Source organism: Hibiscus syriacus, unplaced genomic scaffold (genome assembly GCF_006381635.1).
Source record: "Hibiscus syriacus cultivar Baekdansim isolate YM2019G1 unplaced genomic scaffold, ASM638163v2 tig00117034_pilon, whole genome shotgun sequence".
Classification (NCBI taxonomy): Eukaryota; Viridiplantae; Streptophyta; class Magnoliopsida; order Malvales; family Malvaceae; genus Hibiscus; species Hibiscus syriacus.
Window position 1 is genome coordinate 1,125,685 of NW_024063533.1, and position 13,016 is coordinate 1,138,700.

The 13,016-nt window shown below is 38.4% G+C and overlaps 3 pseudogenes; 2 read left to right on the forward strand and 1 right to left on the reverse strand.

Moving 5' to 3' along the window:
• The window catches only part of LOC120196669, a 40,717-nt pseudogene that overhangs the window by 14,108 nt on the left and 13,593 nt on the right, over positions 1-13,016 (reverse strand).
• On the forward strand, positions 8,152-9,223 carry LOC120196688 (annotated as a pseudogene).
• On the forward strand, positions 9,220-10,693 carry LOC120196838 (annotated as a pseudogene).

Genomic DNA, 13,016 nt, shown 5'->3' on the forward strand with positions numbered 1-13,016 from the left:
CTGTGAAGATCGTCGGCTCTAGGTGATTTCAAATCTGGTCTGAGATTTGCGATTGAGACTTTCAATCAACGCATATCTTCAAGAAGTCAACCCTTTCCTCCAATTTTCTGTTAATTTCCAGATCTCACCATGGAACCCCAACCATCGTCTCATCCCAGGCGAACTTGAGCTACAATAGTAGCGGCAGGTGCAGCCTCTGGGAGCAACAACAGATATGGTTTTTTCTACTCCGATAAGGAAAATTGTGATAGGGAGAATAAACAGGAGAGGTCAAAGCTTCGGAAACGAAACAGGCGAGCCTTCACCAGACGTTTTCTAGCCGGTTTGAGGCAATATGGTAATTTCTCTCTTCCCGTACATTCTGATATGAACGCTATTTTGGCAACTTGGCACGGGAGGTAGGTTGGACAGTTGAGCCACTCTCCTACCCACCATAATCAGCAAAATTTAAGAGCAGTTTCTGCGAGGTCGGGTGAACTTCCTCTTTCAACCAATTCTTTGAATAAATGCTTTGTTAAAGGAACATTAGACTGTCAACCTCCTGTTGTTAGGATTGTTGACAGTGGTATGTCTCTTTCGCAAGGTGAGAATTATAGGATGGAGAAGCTTTCTTAAGTGAAGGTAACACCCACTCTTTCTTCTGCTGAAGTTGATCACCATGGAACCAAGAAGGGGTATTCCATTGAAAAATCTTCTGAAGTAGCGAGAAGGAGAAGAAACGGATTTCAAAATTGGCAGAAGGAAGGTCATATAAACAGTAGAAATGGGTATAGTAGTGGATGCGTCACGTTATTCATTGAGAACCTGCCGGAGAAGATCCATTGGAAGAGACTTGGATATATATTTGGCATACACGGTCAAGTTATGGATGCCTTCATTCCAAAAAAATGAACTCGAATGGAGTTCGCTTTGGGTTTATTCGCTATGCTACAATTGAAGAAGCAAGGAAAATGATCTCAATGATGAATGGTAATCTTATTTACGGCAGCAAAATTAGAGTCTCTTTGGCTAAATATAAACCTCGACAGTCTTATTGGCGAAAGTCCTCGACAGTTGCTCAACGTAAGTCTGGGATCGAAGATATTTCGATGAGTAAACATTGTGAAGTTGAGGGTGTTGTGGACGAAGATAAACTTCACGTGTTGAATAATTGTCTTGTGGGGTGGTGCAAGAATTTTATCAAAATTGGTGATCTTGCTAACCAAATACAAGCCAAAGGACTGGCCGGTTTCACGCTAATAAGAACTACTGGAAATGTAGTTCTAATGGTCTTTGAAGACTCTGATTCGTTGAGTAACGTGAAGGATGATAAGTTAGAGACTCTAGCAGAATGATTTTCCAGAGGGGAAACTTGGTCGGAGAGCCTAGTGGTGGAGTGCCGTCGCGTATGGCTAGTTTACGAAGGTATTCCTTTTCATGCTTGGAATTGGGATACTTTCAAAAACATTGCATCTAAGTGGGGCAAGTTATTAGCAATTGACAGCAGTTGTGAGTTTCCATCATCTTTTGATCGGGCTAAAATTCAATTACTCACAAAGGCTCAAGGGATAATGATGAGTTGTTGGAGTTGAAGGTCGATGCTAATTTATTCAAAATCTTGGTGCATGAAGTTGATCCTTCCTTTAAACCTAATTCTTGGGTCCCTGAAGATTGTGAAGTTTCATTAGAACTTGTTCCTCCAATTGATTCGTGACTCGTTGGCAGCTGTATTCAGAGACGTTTTTTTAGTTTATGGTTGTAATTTTTGGTTTTTATTTTTCTATGTTATCTTACATCTTGAGGTGTATTTTAGAAATAGGGTTACTGTCTTAGGGGCATTTTGTTTGAAGATGGAAGATTTTTAGGTTTTGCTGGAGGAAGTGCTATCTACTTTGGAAATTAGTAAGTTATTGGGGCTGTCTTTCAAGGATAGGAAGTCAACTTTTCTAGAAAAAATTATTAAGTTTGAGGAAGATTTGAGGCGGGTCTGAGGTCATGTTAGTTGGGGTTCTGGTATTTTTTTTATTAATAATGAAAACTTAATTATCCATTATTACATGGAATATTAGGGGATTGGGAAGAATGGAAAAACACAGGGCTGTTCAAACTCTGGTTTTAAAGAAATGCCCTTTAATACTCCTGTTACAAGAAACCATATTGGAGAAGGTTCAGAGACATTTTTTAAGGAGGACTGGTTTGAATACCCTTCAAGGGAGTCTAGAATCTCCAGCAGTGGGTTCTACTGGAGGTTTATTGAGCTGTTGGGATGAGAGCTTGTTTGAAAAGGAAGATCATATGATAAACAGAAGATTTATTGCTTTTTTTGTAAATTTTGAACTTCCCAATTTAGGTGTGGTTTCATTAATGTTTATGGGCCTGCTATTGAAGATGAGAAAGCCAGATTTTTTGAAGAGCTAACTGATTTCCTTGGTGCACAGAGTATCCCTATATGTGTGGGAGGGGATTTAAACGTGTATTTATCAGAAGAAGAAAAGGTTGGGAGAGCTCAAAATATAAATTCAATAGGGATTTTCAGCCATTTTGTTCAACAAACATATTTAATTGATTTGCCTTTAAATGGGGGTAGGTCCACTTGGTGTAACAATCAGGATATCCCAACATTTGTTAGATTGGACAGGTTCCTAGTTGTTGTTCATTTCTTGGAGGCATTTCCTGATATGATTCAAACTTTTTTACCTAGGTTTGTGTCATATCATAATGCCATTATTCTTGAGAATGGAGGTGTTAGTTGGGGCAAAAAACCATTCAGACTGTTTAATTATTTGATGGATGAGGAAGGTTTTCAAAATTTAGTACATTCTACTGTTCAAGAATGTAAGAGTAAACAGAAAAGAGATGGAATTTTGTCTATCCTGAGAACAACAAAACTGGCGATCAAGAATTGGGCGGGGAAGAGAGACCAATTTCCAGCTGTAGAGATTGCTGAATTAGAAAGGAAATTCATATGGTAGAGGATAATATCCAGTAATTACAATATCTAAATTGAAAAGAAAAATGAGCATAATTGTCTTCTATGAGAGCAGAATTATAGAGGCTGTACAGAATTGAAGAACATATATGGTTTCAAAAATCGAGATCAAAATGGGTGGAAGAAGGGGATCACAATATATGTTTTTTCACACTTGTGCTTCAGTTAGGAGGAAGAGGAATTTCATGAGTGCTTTGAATGTGAATGGTGATATTACTCAAGATCCGGCTATAATCAAAATTAGTGTCAATGACCATTTTTTTGAAATTTTTAACACAAGGTCTACATTGGAAGTTGAAGATTTGAAGCTGAAGTTTTCCAGAATTTCTCCAGAATTTCATTGGAGCAGAGTTTGATTTTAGAAAAAGAATTTACAGAGGGTTGTACAAGCTCCTTTCAAAATGTGTCTAATATTGGTGGATTAGATTATTATAGACCTATAAGCCTGTGGGAGGGTTGTACAATGTCCTTTCAAAATGTCTCTCGAGGAGACTAAGGAATTGCATTAATGATTTAATCAGTCCTAAGCAGTTTGCCTTCATTCCAGGACGTCAAATATTAGATTGCTCTCTTATAGCTAATGAGGGGGGTAGACTTTTGGAGGAAAAAATGACTTCAAGGTTGCATGTTCAAAGCAGATTTTAGGAAGGCATATGATACAGTGGATTGGGCTGTTCTATTTTAAGTTATGGAGAAAATGGGATTCGGCATCAAATGGAGGAGTTGGATTAGATAGTGTATTACGACAGCTTCGATTTCAATTTTGATTAATAGGGTCCCTTCTCAGGAATTTCCCATGGCTAGGGGTCTCCGTCAGGGTTATCCTCTGTCTCCATTGCTTTTTAACTTAGTTAGGGAACTCCTAAATCTACTGCTGCAAAAGGCAATCTCTGAGGGGCTGTTTTGTGGACTGCAGATTGGTAGGAACGACACTGCTGTCGATTTTTCTCATTTGCAATTTGCAGATGATTTGATAATTTTTTGTGGGGCTCCGAAGAAACAAATTTTAAATGTTAAGAGGGTTCTAAAAGTGTTTAAAGTCATGTCTGGTCTTCAATTGAACCTAAAGAAAAATAGGTTATTTGGTGTCAATACGGCTCAAAAGAATGGTGCAAAAAGGAATTTTTCCCAACTTTGGGATCCGGTTGTTCAAAACTTTTACAAGAAACTTGCTGGTTGGAAAGATGCCACTCTTTCGTTGGCAGGTTAGTCTTGATTAAATTGGTCCTTTGTTTACTACCTACTTATTAGTTATCTCTATTTAAAATTCCATCCTCGGTTAATTCTAAACTCAATTCCATTATGTCTAAGTTCTTATGGGGAGGTGGAATGGAGAAGAATAAGGTTCATTAGGTTAGTTGGCCCACTGTGTGCAAACCCAAGAATGAGGGAGGTTTGGGAGTGTTGAATCTAATTAATATGAACAGAGCCCGTTTGGGAAAATGGTCTAGGAGGTTTGCTAATGATAGAAATATTGTTTGGAGGAGGTTGATATGCTTTAAATACAACATAAATCCTTATTTATTATTGTTCAATAGCAAGGCTCCAGCTCAAGCTTATTGGATTTAGAGTGCAATGGTTAATAATCATTTTAAAGAAGACTTATTTGGCTCAAAGTTTCGTAGTATGTGCAGAATTCAAATTGGTAATGGTCAGTTAATTCAGATTTGGCAAGACCACTGGGTGATGGACTGCGCACTCAAGGTTTCTTTCCCGAGGATGTTTTCTATTTCTTCTAATAAGAGTGGCAAATTAATTGAATTTGACGAGTTTAGTCCTTTGGGATGGATTAGGAATATTCAGTTGAGGAGTTTGGTAGATTGGGAATTTGAACAGTTGGCTAATCTGATGTCTACCAGTTCTAATTTCTGCCTTGCTAAAGAGGCAATCGATGGACTGATTTGGAAAGGGGACGGGGTTGGTGTTTACTCTGTTAGTTCATGTGTGAAGTTTTGTTCCTCGGTTTCTCAAGATAACCTTTTCTGGAAGAAAATTTTGTGGAAAGGATTGATGCCACCAAGAGTTGAATTTTTTATGTGGCAGGTGGTCATTCACAAGCTGCCTGTGAAGGTTGAATTGGTTAAAAGAGGAGTAATGGGTATTATTGATCTTTCTTGTCCCCTATGTAATTTGGTTGATGAATCTTCTACTCATTTATTTTTTTTCTTGTCATGTCGTGTGGTCACTTTGGAATAAATTCTTGCAATATTGGAATATTAATTCGGTTTTTCAAGACAATGCACAGAGCTTCCTTCTAGCTTGAGAAGAACTGAATTTTAGTTCTGCTATTTGGAATTTTATTCCGGTGTTTTTCAAGACAATGTCATTGTCTTCGAAAGTAGGAAGTTAGACCAGACTAACTTATTTTTCTTAGCAAGAGTTAGGCTTGCATCTTGGTTCTTAGCTAAGTTTAAAGATCTTGATATATCATTGGACTCTCTTATCAGGGACCCCTCTCTTGGGGATTCTTGTTTCCCCAACAACAAATTGATTTTCTCTTACGATACTTTGGTCCCCCCTCCTAAGGGTTTTGTAAAATTGAATGTGGATGCAACTACCAGTTCTGATTGGAAGAGAAGTGGAATTATAGATATTTTAAGAGATTATACAGGATTGTTTTTAGGTTCCTTTAAGGAGGCTTCTGGTCTGGGTCCACCTATTTTGATGGAGTTAAAGGTTGTTCAAAAGGGATTATATTTTTTTGATTCATTTCCATGAGGTATTCAGGGTCGCCAGATTGTAGAATTAGATGGTAAAACGGCAGTGGAATAGGCCCTGATTTGTATGCCTTAATTGTCAGGGATATAGTGGATAGACTTAAAGAATTGGAGGGTGTTATTAGATGGGTTGCTAGTGTTGAAAATAGGGCTAATGTAAAGTGAAGTCAAAGGAATTAGGTGATGAAATAAATTAATTGACAAAGGTAAGGAAAAGTGAAAAACTTCACTGTCGTATTTCATGTAAAACAGGTTACAAGTTTAATAAATATATACAGTAAGTGAGAACAAGTATTTAATTTAAACTAAACTACTTAGTAGTTATCCTTATCTATCTAACTTTCTAAGAGTTAGTGTTATATTAAAATACTAATTAATTATCATTATCTATCTCATAACCTACACTCCCCCTCAAGTTGGGGAGTAAATGTTGAAAAGACCCAATTTGGATATAATCTCATCAAAGATAATTCTTGGAAGTGCTTTGGTGAGAATATATGCTAATTGATTCTTCGTTGAAACATAATTGAGTTTTACCGTTCCACCATTCACCTTTTCATAGATGAAATGCCTGTCAATCTCCACATGCTTTGTTCGGTCATGATGAACTGGATTCTTTGTAATACTTATTGCAGATTTACTGTCACTTTGAAGTTCAAACCATTTGTTGGCACATAACCCCAGCTCGGTTAACATTCTTTGAAGCCAAATTCCAAGTGTCATTGCTCTAAATTCTGCTTTTGCACTACTTCGAGACACCACTGCCTATTTTTTTACTTCTCTATGTAACCAAATTTCCCTAAACAAATGAACAATAACCAGTTGTAAATCTTCTATCCGTTAATTCACCTGCCCAGCTTGAATCCGAAAAAAATCTTACTGTTCTATCATCACTTTTTCTAAAAATTAACCCATGTCCTGGTGTCATTTTCAAGTATCTTAGAATTCTATTCACAGTCTCTAAATGTTCTTCTCTTGAATCATTCATATATTGACTCACTATACTGACAGGGAACGCAATATCAGGTCTAGTAAGTGATAAATAAATTAGTTTACCTACTAGCCTTTGATACTGTTCTTTGTTCACATGACTTCCCAATTCTTCTCTCCTTAGCTTAAAATTTGTTTCCATGGGTGTTTCTGTCGGCTTACATCACTTCATTCCAGTTTCTGATAGTAGATCAAGGATATATTTTACTTTGATTGATCATTATTCCTTCTTTTGACCTTGCAACCTCCATGCCTAAAAAATACCTTAAAGTTCCCAAGTCTTTGGTTTTGAACTCCTTCGCCAATAGCTTTTTCAATCTTTCTATCTCTATACAATCATCACCTATTAGAATGATATCATCCACATAGACAATCAAAATTGTCTTTTTGTTGTTTGAAGCTGTTTTGACAAATAAAGTGTGATCCGACTGACATTGCTTGTAACCATCCTGAATAATCACCTTTGTCGTCAAATATGAAGGAATAGTGATCAATCAAAGGAAATATATGAAACCCATGTAAAGATGCGACCCGAGATGGTCCCCAAATATCACTATGGATCATGGTAAATGGTTTGGACGGTTTATATGAAGAAGGTAGATAAACACTCTTAGTTTGTTTAGCAAGTGGACAAATATCACAAGAAAAAGATTTCAGACTTTTATTGACAAACAAGTGCGAAATTAATTTTGCAAGATAAAAGAAATTGGGATGTCCTAAACGAAAATGCAATAACATAACATCGGTTGAAGGTTCAAGTAAAGGAAATTATTGTATAACATTGAAGGAAGTAGATGGGTGGGAAAATAAAGTTGCTGGAAGTAGGTAAAGACCCCCACAAAGCCTAGCACTGCCAATCACTTTCCCCGAGCTGGAATCCTGAAATTCATAAAAATCAGAATTAAATTTCGTGGTACAGTTTCATGATCATAAGAGATAAAAATCGGAGAAGATAGAGGAGAATTAAGGAAATTGGAAATAGGGTTAGGGATTTTAATTAAAGGGAGGATAGGGATTTTAATTAAGGGGAGGGGTACTGCCAGCAGTGAAGTAAGTCACGCCAACAGTACCCAACAGCACCAACAAGGAATCTAATTGTTAGAGACAGATGTATTGCCAGCTATAATTGGTTGGTACAATGTAAATATATAAGCAATGTTCTAGGTAAGGCGAAAGGCATGAAATGAATGAATGAAACTTCTTTCTGTAATCTCTCTTATTTCTTCTTCTAAAACCTATTTATTCTTCAATATTTCTTCTCTACTAAATCCAGTCCATAACAATTGGTAATCAAATCCATCATTTCCTGGCAGCTTGAAGCAAAACAATCAAGGCATGGCAGCCTCCATTAATCTTTATTCGATTCAGAGGCAGCTTGACGATTTCAGGAAGATGATAAAGCATACAACGGCTAAATCAACCCCTCCAAAATGATGGCAGAAGCAGGACAGTCGGTTGAGTATGTTAGAATCAAAAATGGCGTCGCAGCAGAGAGATGTGGAGCACATGTTACAGATTCTGACTGGTAAAAAGTGTGAGCAAAAACATGATGATTCTCAGGTGTTCGATAAATTGCCAACATCAAAGCCATCAATTTGTTTGGCTCGGAATAACACTGCTTTTGGGGATGATATTATGATTGTGACGGCATGCAACACTCCAATTTGCAAGTTAAAGCGTGGAGGCTTTAAGGATACACCTGCAGATGATTTGCTTGCCCCCTGTTTTGAAGGCTTTGATTGATAGAACAAAGGTAAACCCAAGTGAAGTGGGGGATATTGTTGTCGATTCAGTGTTGGCTATTGCTACACTCAGAGCAACACAGTGTATGATGGCAGCATTCTATGTCGGGTTCCCCGATACAGTGCCTATTAGAACTGTCAACACAGTGACCGATGTTGCTGCTTCCATAAAAGCAGGATTTTATGATATCGACATTGGTGCTGGATTGGAAAGCATGACAACAGATGATTTAGTTTCTGGGTTAGAGGAAGTTAACCCAAAGACGAATAGCTTTGCCCAAGCCCGGGATTGTCTTCTTCCTATGGGCATTACTTCTGAAAATGTTGCACAATGCTATGGTATCACACAGCAAGAGCAAGACCAAGCCACTGTTGAATCACATCGGCAAGCAGCTGCTACAACAACATCTTGTAAATTCAAAGAAGAAATTATTCCTGTAGCCACAAAGATTGTGAATCTTAAAACTGGAGAAGAGAAGGCAGTCATAATTTCAGAGGACGATGGTATCCGCCCTGATACAAACATGGCAGGTTTAGCCAAATTGAAGCCTGCATTTAAGAAGGATGGAACCACAACTGCTGGAAATGCTAGCCAAGTAAGTGAAGGTGCAAATAGGTGTAAGTTCAATCCTATCAAAATTGGGAGGGATAAACTTGTAGAAGATGATGACCCTTACAAGTTTAGATTATTGCTAATAGGAATCAATCTTAAAGATGTGCGAGTAGAGGTTAAGAAGATAATTGGAATGGGCAGTGGTTTGGTTGCTGTGGAGATTCCATACTATCTTGATGAAGCCACAGGATGAGGTTTGGAAGTCTCAGAGCTTAAGAAACAACTTGTAACTTCCAAGTCCAAAGCAGCACCATTAGGGCCTTGGTTGTAATAAATCCAGGCAAACCAACAGGACATGTTCTTGCTGAGAAAAATCAGAAGGCAATCAAAGTTGTTGAAGCTGAGAAAAAGGCACCAGATGCATACTACCGTCAACGTCTCCTTACTGCCAAACATCCGAAAATATTGGAAATGCATTCCATTTGCTCTCAAGCTACCACAGTTCCTAGATCAAATTTTGCCTTCGATTCTCATTTTCCTGTTTACCTATCTCCAAGCCGATGAATCTCCGTTTATACGGACTCAGAAATGAAGCCTTCGGGTTCTCCGGTTTGACTCACTCGTGTTCTAACCGAGTTCGGTTCACGAGCCGCGAAAATTCCAAGAGAATATCTGCTTCAGCTGAAAACAACGGAACTCCTTCGAAATCTTTTGATTATGATTTGATTATCATCGGCGTTGGCGTTAGTGGCCATGGAGCTGTGTTGCATGCCGTTGAGAAGGGTTTGAAAACTGCTATTATCGAAGGAGATGTGGTGGGGGGAACGTGTGTGAACAGAGGTTGTGTTCCTTCTAAAGCTCTCCTGGCTGTGAATGGTAAGATGCGTGAACTTCAGAGTGAGCATCACATGAAGGCTTTGGGTTTGCAGGTTTCTGCTGCTGAATATGACAGACATGGAGTTGAAGATCATGCAAATAACCTTGCTTCGAAAATTCAAAGCAATTTGACTAACTCAATGAAGGCATTGGGAATAGACATATTGACTGGTGTCGGTACTATTGTGGGTCCTCAAAAGGTGAAATATGGGAAGGTTGGTTTTCCTGATAACATAGTAACTGTAAAAGATACTATCATTGCCACTGGCCCCGTTTCTTTTGTTCCCAAGGGCATTGAGGTTGGTTGGAAGACTGTTATTACTAGTGACCATGCCCTGAAATTAGAGTATGTTCCTGATTGGATTGCGATTGTAGGAAGTGGTTATATTGGTCTTGAATTCAGTGATGTATACACTGCACTTGGCAGTGAGGTCACATTTATTGAAGCTCTAGATCAGCTTATGCCTGGATTTGATCCTGAGATTGGTAAGCTGGCCCAAAGGGTGCTAATTAACCCTAGGAAAATTGATTATCATACAGGAGTGTTTGCAGCGAAGATCACCCCTGCAAAGGATGGGAAACTAGTGACTGTTGAGCTTATTGATGCCAAGACTAAGGAAACCAAAGACACATTAGAGATAGATGCAACCTTAATTGCAACAGGAAGGGATCTATTTACTAATGGTATTGGGTTGAAGAATCTTAATGTAGTAACACAAAGGGTTTCATTCCTGTTGATGAGAGAATGCGAGTAAATGATGCAAGTGGCAATCTGGTTCCTCACTTGTATTGCATCGGTGATGCAAATGGGAAAATGATGCTTGTTCATGTAACAAGTGCACAATGATCATTTCAAGGGAAGATAATGTCATAACTACATGGGAAGTCAATAAAGAAAGCAGCAAGAATCAGTTACTAAAACAACTTTTGAATCTGAAAATTTTTCAGAAGACTCAAGCAAGGCTGAAATTTTTTGCTAAAAAGTTTCGGTCTTATCATCAAACCTCAATTGCTCTTCGAAAAGGATTAAGGATGGCAGCAAGGGTCTATGGTACTGCTATCTATAGTTTTTGGTGTAAGGTGTTTGGCAACTTGAGTTTTTTGGATGAAGGTGTATTTACATCAAGAAGCACAATTAGGCTATCACTCAATTGTTGCTGCAGTGGATGAACTTAAGGTTGGAACATCATTGGGGTAACTATATTGTGCTTAAGGCACAATTTTAGGTTTTGATCCTTGGGGACAAGGATCCTTTCATGGATGGGGTATTGTCATGATCATGAGAGATAGAAATCGGAGAAGATGGGGAGAATTAGGGAAATTAAAAATAGGGTTAGGGATTTTAATTAAAGAGGGAGGTTAGGGATTTAATTAAGGGAGGGGTACTGCCAGCAGTAAGGAAGTCACCCACAGTACCAATAACACCACAGAATCTAATTATTAGATACAGCTATATTTCCAGTTGTAATTGGTTGGTACAACTAAATATAAGCAATGTTCTAGGTAGGCGAAAGGCATGAAATGTATGAATGAAACTTCTTTCTGTAATCTCTCTTATTTCTTCTTCTAAACCTATTTCTTATTCGATATTTCTTCTCTGCTAAATCCATCCATACATACATCATAATCGACAAACACTTGCTAATGGAGATAAGATTACAAGTGATATTGGGAACATAAAGACATGAGATAACAAAATGTCCTGATTTATTCGAATAGATCCATGACCGCAACACCATATAGAGAACCATCAGCTGTTCGAATATGAGATAAATGAGTCGGCATGAAAAGTGTGAAAGAGCCGAAGATCACCTGTCTATGATCACTTGCACCAAAATCCACAATTCAAGTAGGAGTGGTGGATTAGCCAAAGTAGCAGAAGGAATTCTACCAGCAGGTACTGATCGGGAATGAGTGTTTATCTGACTAAAAATTGCTGCAACTCTTCCATTTTTTTAGTAAACGAACTTCCTTGTAAATTAGTATTCACAACACAGTTTCCTTGAGTATCACGTTGTTGATGTTGTTTGAAGACTCCTATCAGTAGTCTTGCCATGTATTTCCAACAAGAATCCCGCAGATGGCCAACCTTCTTACAGTAGTCACACCAAGGTCTCCCCTTCTTTGACCGAGTAGTAATTTGAGAGTGAGCAATGCAGACCCTTCAGCGGATGCGAATCATGAAGCATAACGGTACGTCGACTTTCTCGCTTCGTACTGTAAAAATTTCCCGGATTGAGGAAGAGGTTTGAGTCCTAATACTCTTCCTCGGACTTCATCAGATCCCGATGCAACCGGATAAAAAATGGAATATCCGACGATCAACAATCTTCTTGAATAGAGTGGCATCTTCTACACACCTCCATTCATGGATTCGACAAATCAAGTTGTTGCCATAGGCGCGACATTAGAGTAAATACTGATCACGGTCATGTTGTCTTGTTGAGATTGGCAAGTTAACACTCGATCCCAAATAAGCAGCAGAATTTTCCAGATTCAAATACATCGCCTTTGCAGCACTCCAAATTTCAGCCGTTGTTTCATACAAGAAAGTTTCCCCCACAACAGAATCATGGAATTGATGAGCCATGACAAATCATGGTATTCTCACTTAGCCAGGTTGAATCAAGATCCGTCACAGCGGGAACTGGTGTGGTCTCCAAAGATATTGTTGTTTGCGCCGACCGGTTATATAAAGGCGGACAGATTGGGACCAAGCGATATAATTGACACCATTCAATCGGTGACAGGTGATAGAGGCCGAAGAACCAAAAAAGTTTGAATGGGGTGAATTAACGGAATTCCGAAGTGACCTCCGATGGAGATGTGGCGGAATTCATGATCGACGGCTTATTTAGGTAAAAAGAAAGAAAAAATTATATACGGTAGGTGTTATATCCTTTTGTGATATTGATGAAGTTTAGTAGGGTTTATCCTTTTGTGTTTTTGATGAAGGATTTGTAGTTTGTGGATAAAGACGATAACTGGTGTGGTGGGTTGGCTTCTGACTGGACTGCCTAGTTGGCAGGGGAAGCAACTAGGTGAGAAAAAAAAATCTACTAGATTTAGATGAAGGATCGGCACCTACTGATACTATGTTGAAAATAGGGCTAATGTAAAGTGAAGTAAAAGAATTAGATGATAAAATAATTAATTGCAAAGGTAAGGAA